This window comes from Mastomys coucha, unplaced genomic scaffold (genome assembly GCF_008632895.1).
Source record: "Mastomys coucha isolate ucsf_1 unplaced genomic scaffold, UCSF_Mcou_1 pScaffold18, whole genome shotgun sequence".
Lineage (NCBI taxonomy): Eukaryota > Metazoa > Chordata > Mammalia > Rodentia > Muridae > Mastomys > Mastomys coucha.
In genome coordinates, this window is record NW_022196900.1 from 13,794,956 (window position 1) to 13,801,297 (window position 6,342).

General features: G+C 37.0%; 1 non-coding gene across 1 annotated transcript; it reads right to left on the reverse strand.

Annotated features, from left to right (window-relative positions):
• Positions 1-4,191: 4,191 nt before the first annotated feature.
• LOC116097342 lies at positions 4,192-4,318 on the reverse strand. The gene has a single exon (XR_004121367.1). It is a non-coding gene; the product is annotated as a U6atac minor spliceosomal RNA (small nuclear RNA).
• Between the last annotated feature and the right edge of the window lie 2,024 nt (positions 4,319-6,342).

A 6,342-nucleotide genomic window follows, 5' to 3' on the forward strand; every position in this document is an offset into this window, starting at 1 on the left:
ACAGATGCAAAAGAGAGCGATTGGAAAGGGATGATCAAACAGGGAAAAGGCAGAAAGAAGGAGCTAGGGAGGGAATACAGGGAGTGATAGCTGAAACTAAGAGCCATTTGAGAAGTTGCGTGAAAACCTTATAGTTGAGGCTTCCAAAAATATATGTGTATATGGACACCATCTACATTAAATCTCCAAATACTATGGGAGAGAGAGCCCCAATTGTACATCCCTTGTCACCAAAATGCAGCTTCCAGTACTGGGAATGGGTTACATTTAATCAGGTTCTTGGCCAAAGGTGTCCATGGGAACTCCTAAACAGCAATGGTAAGGTTCCATTGCTGAAAACAACACGTACAGAACTTACTGGACACAGAACAGTTGAGCTCATGCCTCTATAGAGCCTTCACTCCTACTGACTAGTGTCCATGGTAGGGACAGGAAGGGACTCTGCACACTACCAGAGGAGAAAGGTAAACACCAACCCAGCTACAAACCTTCAATCTACAGTAGTGAGCTGCCTGCAAGACATTCTTGGTGCAGTACTGGCACAAGGTTTACAGGAGTAACCAACCAATAACTAATGAGTTAAGGTCTACTCCATGAGCTAGAACCAAGTGTTGTTTGGCTGGCCAAGAACCTGAGACTAGACAGACCCAGGGACCTAGGAGAAAACCAAAAAAAAACAAATACTTGCTAGAGAAACACAGCAATGACTCCTAATGATATTATGCTAGAGTCATAAACCAGTGTCTTAATCAGCTATCATCCGAGAAGCTTCATCCTGGAGCAGATTACAAACATTCTTAAACTTAACTTAGGAAAAAATTCAGCTATTTTTCAACAGTTAAAACTTTTTAATTAGGCTATTTACATCCCTTACAAGAGAAAATGTTAAAATAAATTTAATAGTCCCTGTGAAAACTTTATTGAAAAGTCTCTCAGCTTAGAAAAAAAAAGTTCTGTTATTTTAAAAGCAAAACTTCTTAATAGGTACTTACAACTCTTGCGAGTGAGAAATTAAAAATAAAGTTTAATGGTCCCTGTGAAACTTAATTTACTATGCACAGCTTTGACAAGGTTTCAGCTGTGATTCCCAGGGGATGGATGCAAGGAAGAAAAAAAAAAGAAAGTGAAGAAATATATCAGATTCATCAGAATCAAGTTGGCATGATGCATTGTTTTCAATATTCTTCCAAATAGTTTTGGCAACTTCTAATGGGCTACTATTTTCCCAAGTGTGTCAGACTATGTGAACTTTAGCAAAGGAAGGATGGTTTTTCTTATGGTTTTCACTTAACATCTAATGTAATTAAAGCCAGGAAGTTCTTCAAAGAACCTATATATCTACATGACAATTGCCTATTTATTGTATTACACTGCTATTCTTAAAAACATTGAATTTTCATAATCACACCCATTTTCCAAGAGCCTTTCTGATATTGAAATAATAAAAATTGAGTTAAATTTTAATTCAAGCAGAAGTGGTTCTTTCCTGTGTTTTCTCACATCAGCTGCAGGACAAAATAAATGACAGTTACTATTGGTTTAAAACAACATAACTGAATAGCAGTTGTGTTATAGTAGTGATTCAGATGGTTATGACTGCTCATCTGAAAGCCTCATACCATTTATAAAGGTATGAAATTTCACTTAATATAATGAAATTATTACTAGCCATGCCCCTACTCAGTTTAAAATTTATGTTTCTGAATAAAAGTTTTGAAATTCAAGGCATTTTGAAAGAGCAAAAATGCATGCCAGAGACCATAACAAATAAAAGAAATTACTTTAAGTCAGTCAAGTAGATGGAAATGACTTTATATTAAAATAAATTGGTGCTCAAATAACAGAAAATGTTGGTAAGCCTGGGGACTCATAGGAAAGGCCATCTTTGGAGCCTCCTTGAAGGGTTAAACCTCTTCAAGTCCTTTGTCCACTTTTAATTGCTTATAAACTTTTGTTGTAGCTGCCTTATGAAATATTATACTTTGTCCCTACAGTAATCGTATTTTGTTACCTCCCCATTTATAGTTCCTGAGATCATGTAGTGATACTCAGTGCTTATTTCTCAGTATACATATTGGACCATAAGATTCCTTCATCCCACAAATTTTGATAGCAAATATAATTAAGTTCATAAATACTTATACTTATCTCCATCATGATATTTTTAACCTAAAAATTATTTAGGAATATATTTGTAAGAGCCCATGTTTAAACTACATTTTAGAATTTTTTTAAAATATGGATTTGAAGATTGTTGCATTATGACTCTAGAAATTGATCTAAATTATGTTGATTTTTGACATTAAAAGACTTCCTTCCTAAGGAGGCAGAAAGACTGTAAGAGTCAAAGGGGATGAAGGACACCAGGAGAACAAAGCTTTCTGAATCAACAAAAACAAGCAGATATGAGCTCATAGAGACTGAAGCACCAAGCGCAGAGCCTACATGTCTCTGTACCAAGTCCTCTGTGTATATATTACAGGAATTAGCTTAGGATTTTTATAGGACCCCTGCCCATGAGAACAAGTGGGACTCTGACTCTTTTTGGTTTTTTCGAGACATGGTTTCCCTGTGTAGCCCTGGCTGTCTTGGAACTCACTCTGTAGACCAGGCTGGTCTTGAACTCAGAAATCCACCTGCCTCTGCCTCCCAAATGCTGGGATTAAAGGCATGCGCCACCAGTTCCGGGTGGGTCTCTGACACTTGTGCCTCTTCTTGAGACCCTTTTCCTCCTGCTGGGTTGCCAGGTCCCAACTTGATATGATAGTTTTGCTTCATTTTATTATATTTTATTTTGTTTGGGTGTTATCTCTTAGAAACTTGTTCTTTTCTAATGAGAGACAGAAAGGGAGTGGATCTGGAGGGGAGGGGAGGTTGGGAAGAACTGGGAAAAGAGGGAGGAAAATTATAATCAGGATATATTGTATGAGAAAAGAATCCACTTTCAATTACAAAAAAAGAATGGCATGCCTAATAAGATATATTGTGACTCAAAAAATTGTTAAGGGCTTACTTTCTTTCCTAAAAAACAAAGACAAGTATTATAAATATCACAGATGACAGAAATCAGAAGAGTCTGGGAAATGTGTTAGTCCATACGCTAAGTGAAATGTTTAACCAAAGATGACACTACAAATCAGCTAGATGAAAATATAAATGAATGCTCCAAACATGGGGAAAGGAAAAGTGTACATTAAATGAGGCAAGGAGGACATAAAACATAAAAGACTAGGAATTTAACTTAAAAACATTTATGTGGAAAAACATACAGCTGAGACAGTTCAAAATATGACACAGATGGTAGTTATCACATATACATAATTATACAAAATGGATTAGAATCCAGGTTGCCTTTTCCTTTATTTCTATGCTAGAGATTGAACCCCCTTCATTGGATGGAAACAGTGACCAGAGTAACATGACTTGGATGCAATGATTCCACTAGGAGTGATGTGAGAAGCTGCCTGTAAAGTTCCTCTCCAAAGCATAACGGAGAGACTAAATGTATAGGAATATTGCAGATGAGAGGGGAAAGAGTGAGCCTCAATACAGGCATGCACAGGTTACAGAAAATGATGGAAATGAACTAGCCTGCTCTAAATTATCTCCTGTGTCCACTTTGGTGAGTCGATTTCTTTCAGACTCTTGTTTACTGATTTTTGTTTTAATTAGTTAGACTTAAACATCAGCATTACAAAGGAAAATCAATATGAGTGAGAGTGAAGTAACAAAAAATACAAAAGAACAACAACCAAAAAAAAAAAATCAGTATACATGACATTAAGTACCAAATAGGCAAAATAGAATGTGATGATGTCCTGCATGTGAGATAGTATTAGTGACATTCCCCAAGAGTAAAAGAGAGAAGGGGAAGTTACAGATGAGGAATATGAGTTAGGTGCTGTTGAAATGTTTCCAAATGTAAAGCATGAGTTGTTAAACCTTGTTTAATTAGAAGGGAAGCTGTGTGGATATGACGATGAACCCGGCACTTGAGGTAATAATAGAGAAGGCTCTAGCAACATGAGTTGGCAGATGAGCCTCCTCCAAAATGCAGAGACAACTGATTCCAACAGAACAGAATATGAAATAGGAGTGGTACTAGCATAGTCCCCAAAGTTAGGGAAGTCAGGAAATAAACACACACACACAAACACACATGCACGCACACACGGGCATGCGTGCTCGTGCACACACACATACCAGATGCCCCAAAGCACACGACACTGCCTTAACCACACACATGGTTGTTATTGCACAAGAGTTTCATCCGTCTTTGCCTAGGGGAGTGCTAGCCTCCTCTCCTTTCATACAACATAGGAATTACATTTTTAAAACAATGAGTTGTCTTTATAGGCAAATAAAATAATTTGGTAAATAAAGCCTACTTCTCTCCAGACCCACACCCTCTCCCACCCCATTGGAAGAACTCAACAATTTTTTCCCATTTCCAATATTTTAAGGTTGACACAAATTTACTTACAGTGAGGCTGATTATAAAAACAGACAAGATGGGCATAAATGATAAGATTAAGTCCAGCATTCCCACAGTCCCACAGTGATAAATAATAAAAGCACAGGTGCTTTAAAAAGAACACCGATGGCCAGAGATGTGAAACCTTACAGCACGAGCTGTTTAGGGTACCAGCTCACAGTGGGATTTTCAGGTGTGCCTTGCATTCTGTTTATTATTTAGTAATAATTTGCATAGTTAAATGGTCTTTATAGGCAACATTTATGCACCTACTATAAATAAAGCATTTCCTACAATTGTGTGATTATAAGGTCATGATATTGTTTTGAACAAACCCCTGATTTTAATGTAGAAGTCATTTTAATGTCATTTAATGTAAAGTCATTTAATGAATATTACTCACTTTGGAATCTTAGGTGTTTTAACTGACTTTCAGTTATACTGTTGGAACTGCACATGTGTTAGCATATGAAAATCATACTATTTATAGTTAATATACAAAGAAAGTTTGTTTGCTGCCAGGTGGTACATATTCATCTGATATGTTTCACATGCTTACTAATTGACCCCGAAGGTACTGTTACAGGTCAGTATGATTTTAGTCTAGTCTTCATTTTACTATGTTAGGATTGTCACAGCTACAGAACAAACACAAGTGGTGCCCACCCAAGGATACCGGCAGCTCTTTGTAATTGTCACAGTGTATGTAAAAATACTCATTAAGTAAAGAAAGGGCCAATTCTTCATTAAGAGGTGATAGAGTCTGTCAGATGGACACTTTCCCCACTTGTATTGGAAGTGTTTTTCCCCTCACAAATATATATCTGATTACAATTGCCCCTCCTTCCACTTCTCCCAGCCCTTTCCCACCTCCACTGCCATCTGGATCTACCTCCTTTGTCTCTCATTAGAAAACAAACAGGTTTCTATGGAATGGGGGTTAAATAAAATAAAATGTAGTAAGATACAATAAAAACTAACACATCAGAATTAGACAAAACAAACAGAGAGAAAAGAGCCCAAGAGAAGGCACAAGAAAGAGACCCACTCATTTACACACTTGGGAATAGCAGAAGACACTAAACTGGAAGACGTGTACACAAAGGACCTAAGGGGTAAAATGAAAGAAGAAACATACATACATATTACATAGTATATATGTTATATATACTATATATAATATATATATGTAATATGTTATTTATATATATAATAAAAAGAATAAGATAACAAGGCATTATTTTTCCGTATCACAATTAAAAAGAGAAACTGACCAGAACATCATTTCTCTCTGACTGCTAAAGCACATTTCTATGCAGAGACCCTACAGGTTCTCCTCCTGTGATCCAGGCACCTAACTGTGATGAGACACCTCAGGAAGTCTCAGCAGCAGGATCCACACCAAGCTACAGCTAAGCATGGCAGAGGCTGCATGAGCTCCCAAAAGGCTGAAGGTCCGTCAGTCCTCAGTGAAGGCCTGGCCAAGGGAAGCCTGTGACCTACAGCACCATCATCCTGTCTTGAAGAGATAACTTTCCCCATAAACTCTTTCCCCACTTTCGCAAGATTCAGATGTGCAATTGAACTTAGATCATGCAGAATGCTTGTAAGTATCCTAGGCAGAATCCTGAAGCATCTGACAGGGAGGATGACAACATGGCCCTTGTGTGTGAGCCCCGCCTGGAAATTCTCATGCTAAAATACTCCAGTCTTCATCTAAAATAAAATAAAATAAAATAAAAAAGAAAAATACTCCAGTCTTCAACACAATACTGACAACAAACAAAATAAAACAAATAGTAAAAAAAATGCTTTAAAGTCAAGTGGTGAGATTCAAGTCAAATTAAAATAAATTAAAAAGTCAGTTT